Source organism: Giraffa tippelskirchi, chromosome 7, assembly GCF_054371585.1.
Source record: "Giraffa tippelskirchi isolate mGirTip1 chromosome 7, T2T-mGirTip1v1.2.pri, whole genome shotgun sequence".
NCBI lineage: Eukaryota > Metazoa > Chordata > Mammalia > Artiodactyla > Giraffidae > Giraffa > Giraffa tippelskirchi.
The window spans coordinates 46,316,667-46,343,146 of record NC_137281.1 but is presented as its reverse complement, the minus strand read 5'-3'; the positions used below and the strand labels follow the sequence as shown (position 1 = coordinate 46,343,146).

Sequence of the window (26,480 nt, the reverse complement as noted above, 5' to 3'; positions counted from 1 at the left end):
AAAACTTCCCTCAAGCTGCAACTAAGACCTGGTGCAGCCAAAAGGAATGAATAAATAAATAAATATTAAAACACACACACAAATAAAAACAATCACAAAAAAACCTAAGAAACTTAAAAAAAATTACAGGCTGGGCGAGCCAGTCAACAGCAGCAACTGAGGTCAATTCTGCATCCTGAAAGCCCACACAGCACTACTGTCTGACGCACATGTTCACAGTGTTGAGGTTTAGTTCTTTTCCAAACGATTCCAGGAATCTGGAGGGCAGTAAACATGTTTAAATCGGGTTGGTTCCTTTTGTGATTTCCTCACAGGAAGGATTTTCTATCCTTGTCATCTTACAACAAAGTAACAATGTAGAAGCAAACAGAAAAGTATGAGGAGCAATTAAAGAAACACTGATGCATCCATCATCTGTTCATTTTGCCATATTTGGTCTGGAATGTATTATATAAAATAATACATGTGTAAGCTGCAGCCCTGATGAATCCTGCTGTTTCCTCCTCTCTTCTCTGAAGATTCTGGATCGTCACCATACATGTCTTCACACTCGTGCTACATGCTACACTGTCAGCCTCTACACACGACATGTGGTGTTCTTACAGGAAACATGTTGTGCAGATCCTCATACACCTTTGCCCTCCAGAATACTTTGGGGATTCACCTAGGCTTCTGTTAAATGTAGTTCTACTTTATTACGACTGCAGTGTGGTATTTATTTTCTCTTGTTGACTGGCATTTGTATTGTTCCAACTCTGGCAATACAAACAGTGCTACGGTGAACACCCGTCTTTACACTTCTGTACGCGTATACCTAAAAGTTTAAGGCTTACCACTAGAAATCAAACTACAAGAAACTAAATCCTTGTAAAAACCTGACTCAGGACTTACCTGGTGGCTCAGTGGTAAAGAATTTGCCTGCCAATACAGGAGACACGGGTTCGATCCCTGATCCAAGAAGACCCCACGTGGTGCCTGGGAGTTATCAAACTAAGCCCGGGCGCTGCAACTACTGAGCCCGCGCGCCCTGGAGCCTGTGCTCCACAACAGAAGAAGTCACTGCAATGAGAAGCCTGAGCACTGCAACTTAGCCCCGCTCATCACAACTAAAGAAAAGCCCGCACAGCAACCAAGACCCAGCACAGTTAAATAAATAATTTTTTTTAAAAAACCTGATGCAGCTTCACACTGGCACAGTCATTCACACCACTCTCTGTCACTTCTGGTGATGGCATTATGTCTTCAGTTGTAAAACTATCATGAGATCTTGACTGAGAAAGGGGAAAAGGAATTCTGCATGTAAAAGAGTCTTCTGTGGAATAAGACCAGGTTCTACCCAAAGTCACTCATCAGGAACTTTCACCTAAACAGAAACTGAATTCGAAGCTCTGAGACAAAGTTCAGGGGCAGCAGAGGTGACAGCACAAGGGTCAGGGGAGCCCTGAGGCCCCAGAAACTATGAAGGAACAGTGAGAGGATCCATTTACAGCTTTACCCCAATCCTCAAAGGGTTCAGGACCCAAACAAGGTTGATGGTTTTCTGTTCCTGAAAGTGCACAGCAAAGTGGCAGGTGAACAGGAGAAGGCCCCGAATGAAACACAAGTATACTTGACTGTGCAAATAACCTCCAGAGAGATGGAATGGAGGAGCATCGCTATAATATACACGACTTCAGGCTCCTTTAACCCAGGGGAAAAACCTGTAAATCATAACCCAGGTCATGACTAAAGTTGCTTATATGCAATATTTTTAAATGTTTAAATGGCTATTTCCACTGACAAACACATGAAGCCCAAGTCCCCTGTGTGTCTCCAAGGCGGTCGGTCAGCTGAAAGCAACCACAGAGGGAACGCGGGGCCCTTCTCCCCATGGGAAACGCATCGCAGGATTTTTCTTTTTAAGTTACCAGGCAAAGCAGTAAAGCCACCAAGCTACAAGGGGGCAGCCTGTGGACCTCTTAGTGAACAGACCCCGCCAGGCAGCCCCTCCCAGCAGGACTGTGTGGGCGGTGAGACGAGGCTCATCACCTTGGCAACAGCTCTAAACATATGTGCAGTGACACCAGATGATTCCTGAAAGCTGTAAATAGAGGATAATGTCACAAAAATTCCAGATTAAAGGAATTCCAGATTAAAGGAGCACCCATCCCCTCCCCTTATTACCCTACCCACGGCTTAAATACCACTGGTACCAGTGAAAGCAATTCCTTGTATGCATACGTGCTTCCAATCCCAGAACATTGCAAAATTACATACCTGCAGAAGCAAAATAAGGCCCCTGGATGAACCATCTTTGTACAAACTTGTGTACAGACATGAAGCAGCCGCAAAACGGCAGCCTAGTGGCACAGGGCGTGAACCACCTCAGAGGCGTCCAGTCCTCCTTCCCACACATCACCTGAGCCTCCCTAGGCCCGTGGGTCCAAGGTTCCCAGGACTGGCTCAGCACCCGGCTTCACAGGCAACCAGGAAGTCCCGGGAAGGTGGGGGGGTGGGGGTGGCGCTATGTGGCAGCCACAGCCGGAGGAGCCACCCCAAGGGAGGGCCCAGGCCAGACACTCTAAGGTTCAAGCCTCAGAACTCAGTTCCAGCTTCATTTGGAAAACAGAGTCCATTTCATCTTTGGAGAGTTTGAGACCTTGGAGCCAAACCATTCAGTCCAGGATAAACCAGTAGTATAAATAGGGGACCTCCTGACAGGCTTGCAGAGAGATGGCCCAACATGAACCAAACAGCACAGAAGGGAAGCAGGCGTGCCCTGGCGCGACTCCAGCACCGTCTCCGTGGATCGGAAGCGTCTGCCCTGTCCCCTTCAGTCTTCCAGTCTGCGATGTGGTGAAGAGAAATACACTTTTCTCCTATCTTCTTCCTACCATATTTTTAAACCATTGTACAGAAACAAGGCTGGAAACAAGGCTGGATCATGAGCTGACATTTTTAAGAGAAAAAACAACAAAACTGATATTTCATGTTGCAAAAACCTACGTATGGGCCCTACAGATACACTTCTCAGTACAGTCATCATTAGAATCAAATACTAAATATTCCAAGGAAAAGACAATTATATGTTAAAATGGAGTTGTTAAAAATGTTCTGAGAAATTGTTTTTATAGAATAACCAAACTTTTATTTACTCAGTATCTTCTTCAGTAATTCCTCCACATGGGGAAGGGGTGGAAGACGGAGGAGGTGCGGACAGGGGCCTGGGCAGGTCCTGGACTCAGGAGGACCTCCAGTCACGACCACTCATAAACCTAACTTCCTGAACAGACATACAATCAACAGCTATAAACTCCAGTGCTTTGTTTTAAAGATTTAGCTATTTAAACTGCATCTGCAGCAAATTCTTTCAAAGCATGCATCAACTCAGATTGCCTTCTGTGTGATCTTCTGTATAAGTCACAGTACACAGGTGTACCTATGCACGAGGCTGGCATGGCGTGGGGGGGGGGGGGGCGGGCACCTGCAGCAGGCAAGCCCCATGTCTCTTGTCAACAACCTGCTCCAGAGAGAGGACCTGGTCCTGAGTCCACTCCAGGGAGGAAACACACGTGAATGAGGGTGCGTTCAGCACCAGGTTCACTGCCAACACTCACTGCTCCTGCTTCCTGGTGTTCACACGAGTGCCTTGGGCCCTGAGACAGAATCCCAGGACCATGGAAGGCTCCCTCCCCTGTTCTGGCTCCAAACCTGATGGAGTAGAGGGAATGAAGGCCTGCATGACAGGCTGCTTCAGGCCAGGGCTTCAGGAAGTCGGGCCCCTCACCGCCTGCAGAGTGGCTGTGGCTGTGGCACACACTTCATGCTCACGGGCTGAAGTCGTGAGCAAGCCCTTCAACCCGCTGCTCTGTCTCCCAGTCTATAAATGAGGACAAACATCACTGCCCTGTGGGGCCACGTGGACCCAGGCAAAGCAACTGTCAGCAACGACAGCGCCCACTCCTCAGGGTGCATGTGGGGCTTAACGATCCATTTCAATTGCATTTGCATGGAGCTGTACTCTCAAGTGTTATTTTATTTACAGCCCCTGACGAGTCTCAGCTGAACAGATGGTATTGTCTGGGCTCAGGTAATCGTGGGGGTACCGACCAGGCCTCTGTGCAGGGAGGGCATCCAAGGACCAGCTCTCAGGACCACGGCCACTGGATTAGCAGCTCCAAGTGAACCAACCAACACAGACTTGAGAGGATAAAATAATTCCATCTTCCAAAATTACGCTGAATCAAGGAATCTTAGGGACAAATGCAGGCACTCCTCTGCAGCCTGGAGAAGGCATCTGGGAGTAGGAGAACCAGGGGCGAGAGCAAGGCTCGTATATCGCAGGCAGGCAGAAGCCTGACGGAGGCCTGCCCAGGTCAGGGACGGCTCTCCACTCTGTCTTCACCTTCAGGAAACACTGAAGTGCACTTCTCTGGTTTCATTATGAAGCTTCAGTAAAGAAGATCATTCGGAAGAAGTTAAAGTTGCAGGTGAAAATATATAAACACAGCACAATGGAAACGAGGAGATGAGAACTGAGAGGAAAGGCAAGTGGGCTATATGTCCTAGGTGGGCCAAAGAATCAGGGGGTCATTTCCCCACATCTCACACTGAACTTCTTTAAAGCTGTACAGGTTTCAAAATCTTCAAAAGCTGTACAGCCACCAGGAAACCGAGAAAGGCTAGTTTGTCACATATCATTAACTTCCAAGGTGACTACGAAAATGTATAATTCCCAAACTTGTAGAGAAAAAAACTAAAAAGGCAAAATAGGAAAGAAAAGAGAAACAGAAGTGTGACAATGTGACAGAACTAAATGTTTACTAAGTACAAAAGTGAGAGGACTAAGAAACACAGCTGAAAGACAAAGTATGTCCGACTGGAATGGAAAATGCATCCACCTAGCTCAGAATGAGCAAGGGACGTCAAAAATCTAACAATCCAGAAAGATCTCGAGAGGACAGAAAAGATACCCGCGTTAAACAGCAAGCAGAGAGCCCTGGACACAACCAGGGAGGAAGGAGCCACCCCAACAGAGCAGAGGCTCCCTTTAGGAGACGGGAGGACGCCCTGGAGTCAAGAGCAAACCCTGACACAACGACAGAACAGACGCTACAGCACCGTGCAGGAGCCCTTGCTTTTCAGGGACACGGGACAAGCAGTCATGACAACTGTCCACACAAGGCCCACAGAGCAAGTCTAACAAACCTGAAAGGACCGACCTCTTAACACTAGAGTGCAGCGTAGTGGGGTGGGGAGACCACAGACACCCTAAGTCTGAGAACTAAGAACGAGGGTCAGAGAGAGAGGAAACTACACTGGGAATTAAGTCTTTAAAACTGGGGATGACAAAATGCTACATAGCTAACTGGGAGACACCGATAACAGTGATTCTTAGAGGAAAAAGTGTTTACTTCCAAAAAATATCTCAATAAAGAGGCTTTTCAAATCAGAATATATCTAACAGCATGGAAGAAATGTGATGAAGGTAGTAACACAAAACCAATAAAAGACATGTTAACAGAGCCTAAACAAAGTCAAAAGTGGACTTTCATTTTAATGACCCATAAAACAGGCAAGCCGAAAGGCACAGCCGAGGCACTAGTGCAGAAGGGCAGAGGCAGAGAAGGAGGGCTTGGTGGGCAGGGCGGGAGCTGTGTCGGTGAAAGGCCAGGGGAAGGGCGGATGTTGGACCCTGGAGGCCTCTCCATGGTCCCACAGTAGACGAGACAGAGCTCGCTGACACACAGGCCACAATCACCGACTGTAAAGACAGGACTATAAAATTAATAAATACATATTATATACTCGTCTGCCAGGGTTCCATCAGAAACACAGATATGCATATTAAGAGGTTTATTGCAAGGAATCGGCTCCCAGGGCATGAATGCAGCCCTGAGCAGGAGCCTTCTCCCAGATGCAATCTGGCCACTCCTTCACCCCAGCCACTGACCACTGACCACAGGGCTGTCCACACAGCTGCCAACATTCCGTAGCAGTACCGAGACCAGTACAGGAACATCTGGACCCTGCAGCCTTACACACACAATACATGCGTTGTTGTTGTTTGCTGTTGTTCAGCCGCTCAGTCATGTCCAACTCTTTGCAGCCCCATGGACTGCAGCACACCAGTCTTCCCCGTCCTTCAACATCTCCTGGAGTTTGCTCAAACTCACGTCCATTGAATCAGTGATGCCATCCAACCATCTTGTCCTCTGTCACCAACTTCTTCTCCTGCCTTCAGTCTTTCCCAGCATCAGGGTCTTTTCCAATGAGTCAGCTCTTCACATCAGATGGCCAAAGTATTGGAGCTTCAGTTTCAGCATCAGTCCTTCCAATGAATATTCAGGACTGATTTCCTTTAGGACGGACTGGTTGGATCTCCTTGCAGTTCAAGGGACTCTCAAGAGTCTTCTCCAACACCACAGTTCAAAAGCATCAATTCCTCAGCGCTCAGCCTTCTTTATGGTCCAACTCTCACATCCACACATGACTGGAAAAACCATAGCTTTGACTAGACGGTCCTTGGTTGGCAAAGTGATGTCTCTGCTTTTTAATACGCTGTCTAGGTTTGTCATAGCTTTTCCTTCAAGGAGCAAGCATTTTTTAATTTCATGGCTGCAGTCACTATCTGCAATGATTTTGGAGCCCAAGAAAATGAAGTCTGTCACTCTTTCCATTGTTTCCTCATCTATTTGTGATGAAGTGATGGGACCAGATGCCATGATCTTCGTTTTTTGAATGCTGAGTTTTAAGCCAGCTTTTTCACTCTCCTCTTTCATCTTCATCAAGAGGTTCTTTAGTTCTTCTTAGTTTTTCGCCATAAGGGTGGTGCCATCTGCCTATCTGAGGTTATCGATATTTCTCCCAGCAGTCTTGATTCCAGCTTGTTCTTCATCCAGCCTGGCATTTCTCATGATATACTCTGCATATGCTAAACAAGCAGGGTGACAATATACAGCCTTGATGTACTCCTTTCCCAATTTTGAACCAGTTTATTGTTCCATGTCCAGTATTAACTGTTACTTCTTGACCTGCATACAGGTTTCGCAGGAAGCAGGTAAGATGGTCTGGTATTCCTATCTCTGTAGTTGTCCACAGATTGTTGAGAACCACACAGTCAATAGCTTTAGTGTAGTCAATGAAGCAGAAGTAGATGTTTTTCTGGAATTCGTTGCTTTTTCTATGATCCAACAGATGTTGGCAATTTGATCTCTGGTTCCTCTGCCTTTTCTAAATCCAGCTTGAACATCTCAAAGTTCTCAGTTCATGTACTGCTGAAGCCTAGCTTGGAGAATTTTGAGCATTACTTTGCTAGCATGCGAAACGAGTGCAACTGTGCAGTAGTTTGAACATTCTTTGGCACTGTCTTTCTTTGGGACTGAACTGAAAACTCACCTTTTCCAGTCCTGTGGCCACTGCTGAGCTTTTCAAATTTGCTGGCATATTGAGTGCAGCACTTTTACAGCATCATCTTTTCAGATTTGAAATAGCTCAGCTGGATTTCCATCACCTCCACTAGCTTTGTTCATAGTGATGCTTCCTAAGGCCCACTTGACTGCGCACTCCAAGATGTCTGTCTCTAGGTGAGTGATCACATCATCACTTTAAGATCTTTTTTGTATAGTTCATAATATCTTTTTTGGACAGTTCTTCTGTGTATTCTTGCCACCTCGTCTTAATCTCTTCTACTTCTATTAGGTCCACACCTTTTCTCTCCTTTATTGTGCCCATCTCTGCATGCATGCACATGTGTAAACACACACACGCACACACACACAAGATCTCTTCTCCAGATGATGCAAGTATGGTATTTTATCCTTTATTGTTCCTTATTACTATTTCCTAATTTCCACAATGCAGAGTATTGCTTCAGCAATAAGGTTATTTTTATTTTTAAGAAGAGAACAAAAGAGGTACCCGCAGCAGCCCGCTTTCACCTGGTGTCAGGAGAGGACTTAGCTGGGCTCTTCACAGGTAAGTGCGTCCAGCCACAGCAGGGCCCCCAGCTGCTCAGCAGACGGAAGGAGGCCTTCTGAACTTGGCGTGAAGGGATATGGGGTTTTGTCACTTTTCTTTGCATCTTTTGAGATGATCTCCCAGTTTTTCTTTTTTAGGTGTCAGTCTGGCAGTGTATGGTGATTGATTTTTGAATGTTAAGTCCAATGTGAGCTTCTGAGATAACTCCTACCTGCATTACTATCCTTTTAAATTGCTAATCTACTTTGCTTCAAAGTCAGGGTCTTTACAGCCACATTCATGCGGGAATTGGCTTGTGGCTTTTCAGCACAACCTTCTCTGATTACAGAACCCAGGTAACCCTGCCTCGAGGACAGAGGGGAAGTTTGTGTATGACAGACGCTCCCCACTCTTTAAGGGATGGAAGAAATCACCAGTGAGGACACCAGGGACTGAAGGCTTCTTTGTGTCAAGATTTTAATTAAAAATTCAATTTCTTTAATAGATACAGGGTTACTCAGATGATCCATTTCTTCTTCAGTGAGCTTAGGTAATTTGTGTCTTTTAAGGAATTTGTCCATCTTATCTAAGTTGTCAAATTTATTGGCATAAAAGTGTTCATATGCCAATTGAACTGTTGTTTCCAGAAAAACGCTGCAGATTCAAGTGCCAGTTCTGTGAAGAAGGTACAGTACAATTTTGGGGATTCCTCTAAAAGGACATGGTGGTGCAGTGGTTAAGACTCTGCATGCCCAACGCAGGGGCCCTGGTCCCATCCCTAGTCAGGACACTAGATCCCACATGCTGCAGCTGAGGAGCCTGCATGCCACAGCTAAGACCCAGCGCAGCCAAATCATTTAAAAAAAAAAAAAAAGGATGTCACAGATAATAGATGTCAACAGAAGCCAGGCTGTTGCCTCCAAGGGCTGATCCCAGGCCCTTCAGCCATCACCTCCAAGGCCCAGGACCTGCTATTGACAGAGGCAGCTCCTGGACCCATGGTGCACTGCTGGGAGAATGTAAGAGGCCACAGCCACTGGGCAGGTCCACAAAAACCCCAACTCCTAACTACCATGTGACCCCAACAAGTCCACTCCTGAGCACATACCCCGCCCGCAAATGAGAGCAGGGTTCCAAAGAGATATTTGCCCTCTCATGTTCACAGCAGCGTTACTCATAAGAGTCAAAACATGGACACAACCCAAGTGTCCATCAACAAATGAATGGATGACAAAACGTGGATTATCTATACAATAGAATATTCATCATTCAGCCTTAAAAAGGAAGGAAATCCTGCAATATGCTACCACACGAGATTTTGAGGAACAGAACATTGAAGACATTATGCTCAGTGAGGCAGCCAGTCACAAAAAACAAATACTGTAAGATTCCACAGATATGAGGTCCTTGGAAGAGTCAAAGCCACAGAGAGACACAGTAGATGTGATGACAAAGGGCTGTTTGTAACCCTGGCATCATAGTCCCTCCCAGCCCTCCTCCTTCCCCGGCAGGATAGCCCTTCTCCCTGGATAAGGAGGAGCACAAAGAGGTCCTCCTGAAGGTGACCCCTGCAAGGGAGCCAGGAAGGGGCTGCCCCCGTGAGCCCCTCTGGACTCCTGTGTGGGGAGCACCCGCGGCTGCTCCTTCTGTGCTGGGATTGGGGTTGGGGGAGCAAGGGCCACAGAGCCAAGAGCAAGCTGGGTGCTCTGGATGAGGGGAAGGGCCCTGGGGAGGGGCTGATGACACCCCACCCTCCCCCAGCACACCTCCTCTGCTCCATTCTTTTTGTGAAGAACACTGGGCTGAGGGCAACGAGAAGCAGCAAGCCCTTTACAACGAGAGTCAGGCGTAATTACTATGCTGACTGCTGATATCTGGTCCTTTTCCTTCTGTGAGGCCACACCCACTTCTCACAACCACAGCCCCCAGCCTCCTCCAGGGGGTAGACGGTGCAGGGACCTCCTCACACGCCACCAGCAACAAGCACACCCACAACCTTGAGTCCCAAAGACCCCTCCACACACACACACACACACACACACACACACACACACACAGGAACACTCTCCACACACACCGACACAGCCTCCCACACACACCCTCACGCCCCACTCACACATACCCCACACCCACCCATCCACACACACACCTTCACATAAACACAACACACACACACCCCACCCACACTCCACCCACTCCACACACATACCCACACCCTGCTGCTGGGTTTAATGAAGGAGAGACTGTGGGTCTAGCTGCAACTGCCAGCCCCACATCACAGGTCCCTGTGAACAGCGGGGCTGCAGCCTCTGGGCTCTTGCCCATGTCAGAGGGGCTTCACACCCACACCCACTCCCCGTGTCTACACGTGTGCAGATCAGTGACAACACAGGCAGCAGTGCACATGTGCCTCGGTCTTGGGATCAGGTTTCCAGGCCAGGCTAGCACTGGGCCCCTGGGAGCAAGCTGAGTGAGACCTTTCCCTCATGGCCCTCCCCACAGGCCTCCCACAGAGGCTCTGCTTCAACCAAGTGGGTGTTCTGTTCAGAAAGGTCACAGTCCAGCAGCTGGAGGTTCAGCTCTGCTGTGTGACCAGTGGGGGCCTGTGTGGACATTCTCTGAACTTCATCTTGCAAAGCAAGAGCAGCCAGGCCCAGAGGCTTCTGTGCTGGGGGTAGGCCCCACACACACTCGCCCCACACAGGTCTCAGAAGGTGATGCTCTGAAAGCCCAAAAGGTGAAGAAGAAAGGATGCCTTGAACACAGAGAACCAGACCACCTGACACTAGGCATCTTCTCAATGAATCACCACCATAAGTACTGTGACACGGGGCGTGCCTGCAGCCAACGTAACAACCATCAAAAGTGCTAGACTTTCCGTGTGTGCACTGAGGGGCCAAGCAGAACAGAGGAAAAGAATTAATCCACCAAGAACTCTAAGTGGAGTGAAAAACTTCAGGATAATTTAAAAAAAAAATCAAATGTCAACAGTGAACAGGGCTCTTGGTCTGCCCTGAAAACTGAACATGGGGTTAGGAGGCCGCCGGGCTGGAGAGACGTGGCCTGGATGTGGGCGGGCAGAGGCCAGCCGTGCCCGATGCCCAGCCTCTGCAGCCGCTGCACTGTGCTGGCCCAGGTCCCGGTGATGTGCCATGTACACCCTTGCGCTTACAGAAGTGGGAACCGAGGAAGAGGGCAAATGAGGTATCAGCTCCATTCATGTCATTGTTTTCATCGAAGAATCTTGTAAGCAGAAAAACAAAAAATTTAGAAGGAAATGACCTGCTACAGACACTTGCCATTTCAGTTTCCTCATCGCTCAAAAATAAACACTTTCATCTTTATTCACCAAACACTCCCATTTTCTGCATCTCCAAACTACTCAATTCAGGTCCAAATATAAATGGGTATATAAAAAGCACCTCCTTTCTACCAGGCAACTCATTGTGAAGATTGTTATTTCCGGCCCCCAGGTACAGAACACCAATACTATTTTAACTCCTTTGCTCCTAGGTTGGCTGAGCCACAGGCTCCGCCAGGGCCCCTGGTGGCCACATCTGTGTTCTCGAGGGGCCACAGAGTGAGGTGCTCTGGCTGGTGGACAGTCACTGTGTGCACGGGAAGCCACAGCCACCTCTGCTGAAAAGCAACAACCCAGAGCACACAGGCTCACGGGCCAAGAGAAGACACGCAGGCACTGCCAAGTGCACTTTCCAGTCTCCACATGAATGACCCACACGAGGCCTGGTGTCTAAAGGAGGAGAGAGGCTGAGTGGGTCTTGCCTGAAATGTAGCCCTGGTAACAAACGTCATGCCAGGCCCGGCCCCAACAGGTCCCAGGGCCCAACCCTGAGAGGAGAGCAAGTTACTGACCCACATAACCCACACAGGCCTGGGTGACCAAGGCAGGGCTGCAGGAAGAAACCGCAACACCCCTGGGTGGGCAGCCTGCAGGGGCAGCGGCTCTCCTGTGGCCCGCCTCTCAATCCTACGCCATCAACAAAGAGCCACATGGGACAAGCATACCGTCCAAAACCCAGGTGAGGTGACTCCGTGGGATAGCCCACTCCCGGCTCTCACAAGCAGGAGGGCTTGCTCCTGCACCAAGGCCCGCGGGGCAGTCACACGGGGGAGTCATTGCACAGCCCCACCCACCCCACCCCCCACCGCAGACACGTGCCCACCGCAGTCGCCTCATCTCCAGGGTCTGCATTGGCAGCGGGTTCCACATGAAGCCGCCTCGGGACGTGTCCAGAAGAAGCCTTTCGTGCAAAGGGGAAGCCACACCTGAATCAGACCTGCTGAGCTGGACTGTCAAGCGCCCAACAGGGACATGCTGCAGCACTGCCAGCAGGCCTCAAGTGTGGCCCCAGTTGCAGAGCAGGGGCCCAGGGCCCGCCCTATAGCCCAGGCCTCTGTGCCGGCCAGACAGAACCCTGTCCACAGGCTCATCAGGACACACGAGCCACAGAACCAAACCTTCAGAATTCTCTTCGCAAGAAATGAATGCCCCGTGGCTACTCAGACCCTGCCTGGAGACTATTTGTCGGTAGACATGTTTGTGTACACACAGACACATACCCCGAAGTTACTCACTTCACCATCCAGTGTCGGTGAACATCTTCAGCCCCAGGAATGGATGTCAGGCGGGGGGGAAGAGGGCTGGGCCTGACCTGGCTCACCCACTGGGTGACACAGCGCAGCCAGGCCAGCTCTCTGGGCCATGGCCTCCCAGCGTTGTTCAGACCGTATCTGCTCTCTCCCCCTAGACCACTGGGGATCCTTCGAGTCCAGGTGCTGTGTGGCCCTACTGTGGAGGCCGGGAAGGCAGCAGGGGGCAGAGACCCCTGCCCAGACCCACCTCCTCCTTCCCCGGAGCCCAGAAAGCCAAGGTAGATGTGTCCGACCGCGCCCAGTGCAGGGGCCAAGGCGGAGCTGAAAGCAGTCATTACTGCAGCCTCCACTGCACCAGGCTCTCCAGAACTAGAGATCAACAGTTTGTCCCGGCCTTATAGCCTAACCCAAAAATACAAGTGCAGTCTTTAAAACACAAGGCCCTTTATTTATTCAACTGTGCTCTGTCAAATAACTCTTTTTTGTCTAGATTTTCAACTTTCATACCACTGTCAATTATCTTAAAACAGTTAATGTTGTTCTTATTCAGTTGCTAAGTCACGTGCAACCTTTTGCGACCCCATGGACTGCAGCCAGGCTTCCCTGTCCTTCACCATCTCCCAGAGCTTACTCAAACTTATGTCCGTTGAGTTAGTGATGCCATCCAACCATCTTGTCCTCTGTCATCCCCTTCTCTTCTCAGGTTGATTTCCTTTAGGATTGATTGGTTTGATCTCCTTGCTGTCCAAGGGACTCTCAAGAGTCTTCTCCAACACCACAGTTCAAAAGTATCAATTCTTCGGTGCTTAGCCTTCTTTATGGTCCAACTCTCACAACCATACACGACTACTGGAAAAACCATAGCTTTGACTAGATGGAGTTTTGTCAGCAAAGTGATGTCTCTGCTTTTTAATACGCTGTCTAGGTTTGTCGTAGTTTTTCTTCCAAGGACTCAGGCCCCCAACCCCTCACAACACAGTCCAGTTGCTGGGCTCAGGGCTTGAGACAGGAAGAGAGGTGAGGCAGGGTCTGTCTTCATTGTAAAGAATTTGGATAATACTGATACACTAAAAGAAAACTAAAGAGAAATCCCCCACCTTCGGGTCTCCAGCAAAACACTGAATCAATATTCCCCCCTCTCCACTTAAGATTACAAGTGTTACTCACAAGCAACCTTCCCTAAAGTAACACAGAAACACACGGTTGAGTCCCCAGATCTGCAGGGCTCCACACTAACCTGTACAACTGCCAGGACCGGTCATCAGGCCCTGTCTCTCCCACTGCTCTGTGCAAGAACAGAACAGTGGGAAGCAACATGCATGTCCCAGGCTGTGGGGCGCACTCTCTTCACCCAGAATACAACCTCAGGAAACAGTCTCTCTCATGCCCCGTCCCCCTCTTTGGACCACCACTGCCTGGTTCTCCAGGAGCCTCCTGCCACTTGGAAATGCCTACCTTGACCTAAGGCAAAAGAAGATGCCCCAGTGCTGACTAAGGTCCAGACAGGCATGAGGACCAAGGTCACCTGGGGTAGGAGTGGGAGGAACCACAGAGGAGAGGATGAGCCTGTGGACTAAAGTTCCAACAGAACCGAAACCTGCCAGGAGTCAGCCCTGAGGGAGCACGGACATCCAACCTCTGCTGGAACAGCGGGGACAGGCCCTTCCTGAGGCTGCTTTCTGTCTGACCTCAAGCCTCCTCGTCACGCTATGTGGACAGCTGCCATTTAACGTGTGTCTGCAGTGACAGAACTGCACCAGAAGCAGCAGAACCTGCAGCCAGCAGCGGGGTCCCAGTGCTCCACACAGTCCAGATACAGTGGGTGGATAGCCCGTGGACAAGGGTCAAGAAGTGGACACCAAGTGCACACGTGCAGGCCCCATCGACCCTGGAGAGAAGCCTCCAGCCACCTGCCTTCCCACCTCCCCCACAGCGCACCCACAAGCGGAGTGATGGTGGTCACACTCACCAGAGCTCTGTTCCCACAGAGGGAGGTGCTCTAAGAGCCACAGGTGAGATAAAGAACTTAAAACGCCTCACCTGTCCTGAGTCCTGAACTTCCCTGGGAAGGAGAACATTCCCTAAGCTGAAGCCTGTCCCAGACTCCACCCTCAGACCCTGGGACGGGGCATGCCAAAGGGACTGGCCCGATGCTTGACACGCCTGCAAGTCTAGCCCTGAGCCAAACCCAGAGCCTGCCTGGAGGGTCAGGGAGTCACTGGCCACAGCCTGCTTGCCAGGACAGAAGGTCAAGCACATCTCAGGAAGCAGGTGAGACCCATCTGCAACCTCCCCCAGTCATGCACAGGAGCCACCTGCCCTGAAGTTGTTCTGAGACAAAGGTGTGTGCCTCAGCTCCATATGGACACTGATCAGAACACAGCAGCGATCGACACACATGCAGAGCTGAGAGGGAGACCATGAGCGGCAGCTGGCGCAGAGAGGCAGGTGTGGTGGAGGAAGGAGATGCCAGAGAGGGCAGAGCGGTCTTACAAGTTCTCATCACAAGAAACATTTGCCTCTGTGTGAGGTGACAGAAGATGACTAGACTTCATGGGGTCATTTCTCTGCACACCTGAAATTTACACAAGATGAAATGTCAATTGTGTCTCAATAACACTGGGGGGAAATAAAACAAAAAAATTTTAAACTTAGGGACAGGGAATGATCTTTTCCTTCCTTTTGCCTCAAACACATGGCCTTTGGTCTGACAACATTTTATAGCAGCCCACATTTAGTATATGCAGAATTCAATCCTAACGACAGCCCCATGGGTGTCTGCATCATGGAAGGTCAGTGAGGAGTTTGCTGATGCACACGTGAGAGCCTGTGTGCATACGAGCACAGACATAAGCACGCACCAAGGGGCCACTTTTCACAGCAAAGTTTGTTAGAGAGGCAAGAGCTTCCAGCCCATAAAAAGGAAACAAGGTCTGTCCTCCAGCACAGGGAAGTGTGTGGCACAGAGCACCCCACACACAGTGAGAACCCCCTCCCAGGAAGTCTGGCTGGATTCCAGCCAGAGATGAGCCATATGAGGGAAGGCACCCAATAGCATCCAAGCCACCGCCAACTCTGCTGCAGAAATGCAGCTAATCCCCACATCCCGAGCAACCAGCAGATGTTGTATGCCACCTGTAACCTCTACCCTCTTCATGACTTTCTAGTTGGACCACTGCGTTAAAGAAAACACCAACTAAATGCTTTCTAGGCAGCCCTGACGCCAACACCTAACAAACGAAACCTACTACTCCTCTACTCTAGCTTTCCTGAACACAGGCTCAGAGAGAAGGTTCAAAGAAATTCCAATTCTCTATGGCTGGGACCCAGAACATCTGAGTAAACGCACTCCCCAGGCAGCTACAGCACCCGTGGTACTCACATCTTGAGGCCTCAGCCCAAGAGCCTCCCCACCTGCCCCTTCCCTGCTGGAGATGGAGACACCCCGGTCCACAGGAGGGAGGCTCGGAGGGGCTCCCGTGTCCCAGGTTGGCCAAGGGCTGCCCTCTATGGCAAGAAAGAGGGCGAAGAAACGGGTCCCGACAAGAAAACAGAATCAAAGGACTAGGCCTTCACTCCTCAGAAATTATATTCACTGGGGCTTCCCCGGTGACTCAGTGGCAAAGAATCCGCCTGCCAATGCAGGAGACACAGGTTTGATAACCCTGGTCTGGGAAGATCCCACATGCATTAGAGCAACTAAGCCTGTGTGCCACTACTACTGAGCCAAGGCGTCCTAGAGTCCGTGCTCCCCAACAAGAGAAGCCACCGCAATGAGAAGCCCGTGCACCACAAGCTGCAACGAGCAAAAGCCCATGTCGGGCTGGATGAGTCACAAGCTGGAATCAAGACTCCTGGGAGAAATACAAGCAACCTCAAATATGCAGATGATATCACTCTCATAATAGAAAAAAAAGAGAAACTAAAGAGCCTTTTGATGAAAATGAAAGAAGAGAGTGAAAAAAAGCTGGCTTAAAACTCAACATTCAAAAAACTTAAGAACATGACATCCAGTCCCACCACTTCACGGCATACAGAAGGGGAAAAAGTGGAAACAGTGACAGACGTTACTTCCTTGGGCTCCAAAATCACTGCAGACAGTGACTGCAGCCATGAAATTAAAAGATGTTTGCTCCTTCATTGTAAGGACTATTGCTGAAGCTCCAATACTTTGACCACCTGATGCGAAGAACCACCTCATCAGAAAAGACCCTGATTGAAGGCAAAAAGGAGAAGGGGGCAGCAGAGGATGAGGTGGTTAGTCAGCATCACTGACTCAAGGGACATGAATTTGAGCAAACTCCAGGAGATGATGAAGGACTGGGAAGCCAGGCGTTCTGCAGTTCATGAGATAGCAAACAGACACAACCTAGCGACTGAGCATCATCATCCAGACTCCAAACCCGCAACTGTGGACCAGTATATTTTGAATCATCACAATCAAGATCATCTTAAAAGATCTGCAAAATCTGGAAAAACAAAGACAAATTTTTAGATCAAGTGACCAGACTGAACCACAAAAGACAAAATTTCAGGCAACCAAGTGTGAGCTACATGGTTCAAATGACCAAGAGAATCAGTGTCTAAAGCTGTGAGACATGCAGCCAGTCTGGAGACAGCTTCTCAGCAGGTAGAGTTATGCAAGGAAACTGGCTGAGGCCCAAGGAGGGGCGGGCGCTGCTGGAGGAGGGGCTGGACGGTGCCCAGCAACCTGTCCTGGGAGCAGAGTCCATGTGCCCCCTCCAACCTCGGCCCCCTGGGAGCAGAGGCACACAAGATGCCTGGCCTTCTGCTTTCTTCTGCCTTTCTGCTGCCAGTCTGCAAAGAGGAGGTCAAAGGAAGGGAAACCAGCTTAGCTGACCCACAGCTGAGGATGTGTGCTCCTGAGTCTGTGAGCTCGCCAAAAGACCAACACGGGAGACACACGCAGACACCTACTCTAAAAAGAGCCAATGTTCATGTCCCCTTGAAAACTACAGGAGGGGACTTACCACCAAGGGTCTACCGAATCAGGAGCCCTCTGAAAATGCACACAAATAATTTTCTATTATGACGTACTGGGGAGGAGGAATGCACACTGCGGGAGCTTCCCGAGGCTGTGACGTTCTGAGTGACCAACAAGCATGTAGGCTGACTTGATTTGTTCAACTACGATTTCTCATACAGGCTGAAGAGCTCAGTATAGCTGTTTATAAAATGTGGTCCAAGGACCCTAAGGAATTATGACAACCCACTTTGGAAACTTTTTTCATAGCAACACTGCCTTTTTGGCTGGGGTGATATTTGCACTCATGATGCAAAGGTGATGGGTCCAATTTGCTTAAGAAACTCCATAATGAAGTAGTAATTATTAATTTCATTAAATACCAGGCCTTTCCATACTTGTCTTTTTCATATTCTATGTGACAAAATATGAAATGCACATGAAACATTTATTCAGTGTACCAGTAATAGTTGCCTCCAGCAAAAGCGTTTTTTCAGGGAACACCATTTTTACATGGAAAAATGACTGACAGGCAGGCTGCAGAGACTTGGCAGACTGCTTCTAGAAAATGAACAAAATGAGACTGCCACTTACAGGAAAACACCTGAACTTTTTAATTTTACTTTTTATTTTTGGCCGAACAGCTTCAGAGATCTTATTTCCCCACACTGGGATTGAACCCAGGCCCCCAGTATCAGAAGGTCAGGGTCCTAACCACTGGGAATTCCCTGACCTACTTTTTGCCAATGCTAAAATTCAAGTATTTGATCAAATATCAGAATTTTGGAAAACTCCATGAACAGACAGTTTCTGATGGCTTAAAGGCTCCTCTGATGAGAGAGCTAACAAGAAAAACAAAAGCAGCAAAATAAAATACATCAGCATCTGAGAGATGGAAAGAACTGAGTACACCACAGCTGACCAACTGCCCATGGGCACTGCCGCACAACTTGAAACAGGTAAAAGGTCTGGTTACAGTGCAAAAAAGACCAAAGGGTCAAACACGGCTGAGAAGAACTGGAACCCAGAGTAGGACCCCACGCTTCCTCTGACCTTCACCACATGGCCATTAGTTAGGTTTCAGTATTGTATCAAAGGACACCTCCAAAACTATACCAGAAAGCTATTAAAGGGAATTCCCTGGTGATCCAGTGGTTAGAACTTAATGTTTTCACTGCCATGGCCCGGGTTCAATCCCTGGTCGGGGAACAAAGACTCTGCAAGCTATAGGGTGTGGCCCCAAAAAAAGCTATTCAAATATTCTTCCCTATTCCAACTACATTTTTTCTGGTATACTTTAACCAAAGGGACATATGACAGTTTTTCATTTTGGAAAATACAGCGGTTTTTGAGTAAAGCTGTGCTATTTCGAGTGATGTGCAATGGGTTTATTACTCCTTTTTTTAAAATTAGTTTATTTTCTATTTTTTTAACTTTACAATATTGTATTTGTTTTGCTATACACTGACATGAATCCACCATGGGTGTACATGTTTTCCCCTTCCAGAATCCCCCATCCACCTCCCTCCCCATCCCATCCCTCCGGGTCATCCCAGTGCACCAGCCCCAAGCACCTTGTATCATGCATTGAACCTGGACTGGCGATTCATTTCACATATGATAATTTACATGCTTCCATGCCATTCTCCCATATCATCCCGCCCTCACCCTCTCCCATAGAGTCCATAATACTGTTCTATTTATCTGTGTCTCTTTTGATGTCTCGCATACAGGGTTATCTTTACTGATTGACTAAATACCATATATATGCATTAGTATACTGTATTGGTGTTTTTCTTTCTGGCTTACTTCACTCTGTATAATAGGCTCCAGTTTCATCCACCTCATTAGAACTGATTCGAATGTATTCTTTTTAATGGCTGAGTAATATTCCATTGTGTATATGTACCACAGCTTCTGGTGTGGTACAGAAGCTGTGGTACATATTACTCCTACTTTTAAACGAAATGAGTAAATGAGTGTTTTAATTGATAGATGTCCCTACACGGACAGGAATCATTTGGGCCCCTCGGCACTCCCAACATGAAGAGTTCCCAAAATGACAGGGTCCAGGAGCACACGTGGGCAGGAAAGATGCTTACTCCAGGCCCCATTCTATCACAGACCCTCCCAAGACCACACCTACAAAGTGACCCTTTAATACATGTGTGTGCGAAGAGGTAAAAGATGAACATACACAAAATCTGAGCACTTCTCTCAAGGAAGTGTCAGCTTTCTGTCTCCCTGGTGGTAGCTGGTGCCCAGGACCGTGTGGAGAGAGGAGACTGGAGCAGGGAAGCAGGCCTGTCTGCTGGTTCTTCTCCCGACACGAGGGAGGGCCCTGTGCCCCGGGCAGGCAGGACCGGGCCTGCGTCCTTCCTGCTCAGCAGACTGAACAGTACCCTGTGCGGACCCGGCACCCGGTACTCTGAGGGTCAGGATGAAACGGTCCAGAATCTTGTCATTTACAGACACGGATGAAGGGCTTGCAGTGAAGCTGCAGAACAGGGGTGGATGGACAGTCCCTGAGCTGGCTACCCGAACCACCGGGTAGACCTGCTTCAGAATAGGGCTCAGGCCTCGAGCATCAACCCCACTGCTGAGTCTGGGAGCAGAGTCCACTCTCGAAAATGCAGTGTGGGTAGAGTCTGGAGACTCTGGTGGCATGCAAATGCCCACAGACCTCATGACTCTACATGTTTAAGCCCAGGCTAAATACCGCTGGTCTAGTCTCTAAAAGGAAAGTTAAGTGGTGTGGCCCAAAGCACACTGACTGGACAGGCACACAGGCTCCCTTAGGCCCAGCGAGGCCCCTGCACCACCTCTGGACTGGGGTGTGCGCCCTCAGATCCCTGGAGACCAGGGCCCGAGGCATCCTTCTCCCTGTTGCCCATCACCGGCTTTGTACTGTTGGGGGGATGGCTTCCCCGAGAGGCATCTCAGGAGTCCTCTGGACGGAGGGCTGCAGTGTTCTGGAGCAACATTCTGCACAGTCCAGGGCTCTCGGAAATGGAGGACAACATAGCCCAAGTGTCCAGGTGGTAAGGCCCCCTTTTCCAAGCAATTCACAGAGAGGTCAGAACTGAGTTCAGAGGTCAGCAGCAGGCTTTGTTTACTGTCTACTTCCCATCCAAGAAGACCAGAGAGACAATAAAAAGTGATCCAAGATGCCCTTCAGTAGGTGAATGGATAAATAAACTGTGGGACATCCAGACGGTGGGCTATTATTCAGCACTAAAAAAGAAAAAGAAAAATGGGCTATCAAGCCTTGAAAGGACATGGAGGCCCCTTAAATGCACATTACTAAGTGGTAGGAGCCAACCTGAGAAGGCAGTATGAGTCTGACCACAGGATGTTCTGGAGAAGGCAAGAGTGCAGACAGGGGACGTGGGGGGAGACAGGAGCGCTCCGGTGGGTAGAGACGCCGCAGCACACACGGAGCTGCCAGCACCCAGAGGGAGGTGGGATGCAGCCTGTGAACCCTGGGGACGCCGAGTCTATGCAGCATCGTATCAACCGCAGGCGCCTGGTGGCACAGTAGATAGGAATCCACCTGCCAATGCAAGGGGCACGGCCAGGAAGACCCCACACGCCAAGGGGTGACTGAGCCCGTGCCCACACCTGCTGAGCCTGCACTGCAGAGGCTGCGCTCCGCACACCGCAGCTAGAGAGGACCCCCCTTCCGCCGCAACCAGAGAAAGCTCGAGCAGCAGCAAATACACAGTGCAGCCAAAAATAAATAAATAAAATTTTAATAAATAAATACACAGATCAACCCCTCCTCTGGGGTGAGTGAGTGGGCGCTGAGTGTGTATGGGAAATCTCTGCACCTTGCTGTTCGATTCTGTTATGAGCCTAAAACTCTAAAAAATAAAATCTGTTTTAAAGAACAAAAGGAAAAAAATGTGACCATCCAGCCACAAGCTCACTGTGCTGGGCCAGGAAGCCCCCAGGAACAGAGCACAGCCCAGCAGGCTGAGCCAGCCCCCTGCCACCAGCCCAGCCTCCTGTCTCACCTGCTCCCTACCCAGTGCCCAGGCTCTGCCCTCCTCAGGCTCAAGGGGCCCCTCTACTGTGGGAGGGCAGACAGGGTGTATGACTCCATCTTCGGCCAAGCTGACAAATGATCAGGTCAAGAACGAGGACACCGGCAGCAGTGTGGGGATCACAGCTGTCCCTTCCCAGCCACCCCAGCAGGGCTCCCGGGCGCTGCCCCACTTCCACACAGGCAGCCACGCACCCCCAGGGGCCGACAGCTGGGCGGTCTCCACCTGCCACCCTCTTGGGGGGCTGCAGATGCTGTTGACTCCTTTGAGGCCACTGTCCTGGGGACATGAACCAAGGTTCACTTAAGCCTCAGGACAAAGAGTGAAAGGCTCAGAGTGAACAGAACAGCAGCTTCTTCCCTGGACAAGAAACAGACCAGGATAGCAGGTACAGGGCCTCCAGAAAAGCAGCTCTGCCATCAGCCTGGCACGGGGACCTGGCCCTGTCTGCCCAATGCCCAGGCCTCGCCCAGCACTGCGCACTGTCCAAGCACATGACCTCTGCCCCAGAGCTGAGCACTGCGTGACGGCCCAAGACGCCACCCCCACCACACACACACCCACACAGAGCACCCCCCCACAGATACCCCCCGAACACACCACAAATCCACACACACGTACACACACACAGAGCACCCCACCACCAACAGATACCCCAGCACGGATATGCCACAAATCCACACCCACACACAGCACCCCACCACTATACCCCCCACCACAGATAAGCCACACACCCACCACAAACACACACAGAGCACCCCCCCACCACAGATACCCCACACAACCACCACAAACCCACACATACACACACACACAGAGCACCCCACCACCACATATCCCCCACCACAGATATGCCACACACCCATCACAAACCCACACCCACTCCCACCACACACACTGTGGCACAATCGTGGCACAAGTGTAAAGAGGGGCCCCTGCATTCACTCCCTGCCCCTTCCCTCAAGGCAGATGCCTGCATGGTGACCTCTCTCCTTAGTGTAACATGGACTCCAGGACGCACTCATTTTGCTGCTGATAGCTATGGAACCTTGAAAACCCTACTATTCAACATCTTTGAGGCCTAGAGCCTTATGATAAAAATGTGGGGAATGGGAAAGAAACACAAAAGTGAAGGTGTCTGGACAATCGGTGCCGCTTACAGCCCTTTGGGGTTCCTGGAAGAGTGGGACCCCTCCCATATTAGCCACGGGAGATGGAGACCCCACCCAGAGACCTGAAAGAACAGCTGTCACCAAATGAAGGATGCCAGGGAGATGTCCTGCGGAGACTCAAACACAAAGGGATTTTTTTTCTTCTAAAAAAAAGTGAGGCATTAGCTAAAGGAGATTAGAGGAGCTTACACATCTGAGCATAGCTTTTCCCATAAAAAACGCCCACAACAGGGTTTCTCCAGCTGTGCCCCACCCCCCCAGGCAGGGCTGCAAACCTCTGTTCTTCCCCTGACCCATCCATGCCATGGGCCTCAAGCCAAGACAGCGTCTAACATGCTAGCTGTGAAGCTGGGCTGCAGCAGAGCCGACTCCACAGGCTCCAGCACCCAACTCACACACACTCTGCCGGAGACAACCTCCCCCCCCCGCCAACACACACACACACACAAACATGGGGCAGGAACCCACCGTCCTGAGTCCGCAGCCCAGGCTTCCTGCGGCTCCTCCCTACGTCCGCCGCTCTGCCCGAGGCCAAGACGAAAACACACAGGGGTGCCAGGCGCAGGGGAGGTGAGCTAGACAGTAAACTTTTCAAAAGAACAGAAAAATTAAAAGTAAAAACTCCTTGTCCAAAAAATTAACGAGAGCAAATTTTAAACCGAGGCTGACTATAACTAGGAGATGGAGAAAATGGACAAGGAGGAGGTTCCTGGAGGAGGCTGGGAGTGGACAGTCAGCTGGGAACCAGATGCAGATGCACTGCCCACAAGATCCCAGCCACCCAGAGAGCCGGGACCCTCCAAGGTGCTCAAGGGCCCCGGGGTTTACTTCTGATAAACAAACCACCCGTTCACAAAAGGTCCACAGAGTCAAAGGTGGTAAGTGCCACGTGACTTCCGAAGGGCTGGTTCCCACCCCCTCCTTCCTCCCGGTGCTCCAGCCCCGCCCCAGGGCCTCTGCTTAGACAGAAGCGGGGAGCGGGCAGGCGCTGACACAGCGGGCACACAAGCACTGCCTGCCCGCCTTCCTGATGGCAACCCTAGGGTCCACGCTGCCCTCGGCCATGGCCCTGCACTGCTGTTGGCTCTGCTCTGCTTCCCTTCCTCGCCTCCTGGTCAGCCCTCAGTCCACCTGCAGCGCCCCCAGCAGGCAACTCTGCGGATCAAATACGGCATCCTCACCCTCAGAACACAGCACACCAGAGAACCTCACCACCACCCCTTTTCTTGAAGCTAAAATACCCAAATCTCTATTCCCCAAGGGCAACACAAATATGTGGCTTTCCTGGTGGCTCAGTGGTAAAGAATCATCCTGCAATGCAGGAGACACGAGTTCGATCCCTGGGTAGGGAAGACCCCCTGGAGAAGGGAAAGGCAACCCACTCCAGTATTCTTGCCCGGAGAATCCCATGAACAGAGGAGCCTGGTGGGCTACAGTCCAAAGGGTCACAAAGAGTCAGATACACCTGAGTGATTAAACAACAACACAGTGACCATCAAGGTACCAATTCTATGACATATAAGCACTACTATGTATAGAACTGATAACTCTACTGAACTCTATCAATACTCTGTAATGACCTATATGGAAATACAATCTAAAAAAGATTGGAAATATGTATAACTGAGCCCCTTTGCTGTACGGCAGAAACTAACACAACATTGTACATCAACTAGATACCAACAAAAATTAATTTTCTACAAAAGGTATCTATTCTAGAGTGAACATGGTCCAGCCACAAAGGCGCCTCCCCACCTCCGCCCTGGTCAGCCCCCAGACACAGCACCTCCGTCACCTTACCCGACCTCCTCCTTCCCTCCAGGTCCAAGTGGGCTCAGGAACGGCCTCAGAAACGCCGCAGCCTTGCAGAGCCCGGGTCCTGAGGGATGGCAGGAAGGAGGCGGGACTCCATGCTGCTCCCACAGGCCAGTTCAGCTCGGGTTTCACAGAAGCTGTGCAGCTCTGCTCTGAGGCAGACGCAGACCTCTTCACCCTCCAACATAACACTTGGAGGAAATCCCTTTAGCCAGCTTTTAAAATCTGACGGCATCAAAAAATAAAATAAGGAGTTCCCTGGTGGTCCCTGGTGGTTAGGACTCCACACTTTCACTGCCGAAGCCTGGGTTCAAGCCCTGGTCGGGGAACTCAGATTCCACAAGTGGCACAGTACAGTCAAATAAATATAAATAAACAAAATGAACACTGGCTCCGTGAGAATCCCTGTTGCTAACAATGGAAGGAAAATGACTGCAATATTATAAGCAACAGATGAGCTGCTACTAACAGCCCACAAGCCCTTCCAGCCCCTTCCTGCCCAGCACAGCTGCGGAACCAGAGCCCTGAGGCCGCTGCAGCCAGAAACACCCGGAGGAACTGGGATGCAAGCTGGGCCCAGATGCCCCGTTTCTCTCTGACCTGCCTGCTTCCCAAACCCTCTCCTTGGCCACACGAGTTTTCCCAGCACCTCAAATGTCTTGGCATAAGAGAACCAATGTTCTACTGACCACCAAGACCTGTGGTGGGCAAGAGTGAGAACTTTTCTGGGAAAGCATGTAAACACAATGGCCAATTTTTATATGAACAAAAAGCACGCATTTAATGAAACCTAATTTAAATGACATCTAATATTCATACTTTGTATGTATTTTAAGAGAACCTAGAGCAGCCAGAACTCTAAAATTACAATAAAAAGTTATTATACTCAAAAATCTGGAATACGGAAGTTTTACTGGTATAATTAGCGATGCATATTTCTTTGAGAAGGAAGCAAAAGTGTGCTTTGTTATCTATTTTTAAATCCTGACAAATATCTCTGTTAAAGAGGCAAATGTATTATTAGCACAGGATCTATGAGCTTCTCACCAACTGCAAATCCACCTGCCACAGCCCTGCAGCCAAGGCACATCGTGTGTGCCGTGATGTGAAGGGCCACAGCCACCAGTGGCGGCAGGATCAGTAACCGTTACAGTATAACCTTCAAAACTTGTGATCAAACAAACAAACAAAACTTGCAAATCCAATCAGCCCACCCCGTCATGGACCTTGGAGCCATAATCACTCCAGCCCAGCCCAGAGTCTATCCAAACTGGGCCCTAAAGAATGCCCGGGAGGGAGACGAGCACAGATGGAAACACGTAGGGTCATTAACAAGCCCACCTCTGTTGGAAAAGGTGACCTCAGACGGGACCTCAGTGGTTCACGTTCCACCTTATGTGGTCAGAATGAAAATTAAGAACAATGGGTGATATGAACAACAATGAAAAAGCATTACAAAGCCTGTAAAATTATTGTGTTTTTAAACTTGTGCCTTTGGATGCCAGGAAAGGTCATGGAATGTAGACCCTTCCACCCATAGTCACAGCTTTATCTCTACCCCATTCAAACAGTGGATTTCTGAAGACAATTATAATCAGTGTAATCAGTATTGACTGTACATTTATGGTTCACAAAAGTGATCAATAGCATTAGACACCCTGGATTACCTGTGTGATTCACTGTCAAAATGCCAACCCTTCCATCTCAGACAACATTCCAAACAGGAGCATGCCCACTGCTCGCAATCCACCAGAGCCACCAGGCCAGCCCCGGAACCTGTCAGCAGCCTGGCTGGTAAATTGTTTTCTTTTCATCAAGGATTCACCAAATGCTTACTAATTACCTCATTTAGGCAGCATCTTGTTTTCTCTTGTCATAAATTAAGGCCAGCATTCCAGTCTCAAACAAAGG

At 49.7% G+C, this 26,480-nt stretch overlaps 1 protein-coding gene and 1 long non-coding RNA gene across 10 annotated transcripts in view; one reads left to right on the top strand and one right to left on the bottom strand.

The window, feature by feature from the left end:
- ANKRD11 (ankyrin repeat domain 11) overlaps positions 1–26,480 on the bottom strand; it is a 117,516-nt gene that overhangs the window by 38,734 nt on the left and 52,302 nt on the right. The window lies entirely within an intron of this gene.
- LOC145513060 (uncharacterized) lies at positions 1,989–8,437 on the top strand. Its single transcript, XR_014059086.1, has 2 exons — positions 1,989–7,956; positions 8,288–8,437. It is a non-coding gene; the product is annotated as an uncharacterized LOC145513060 (long non-coding RNA).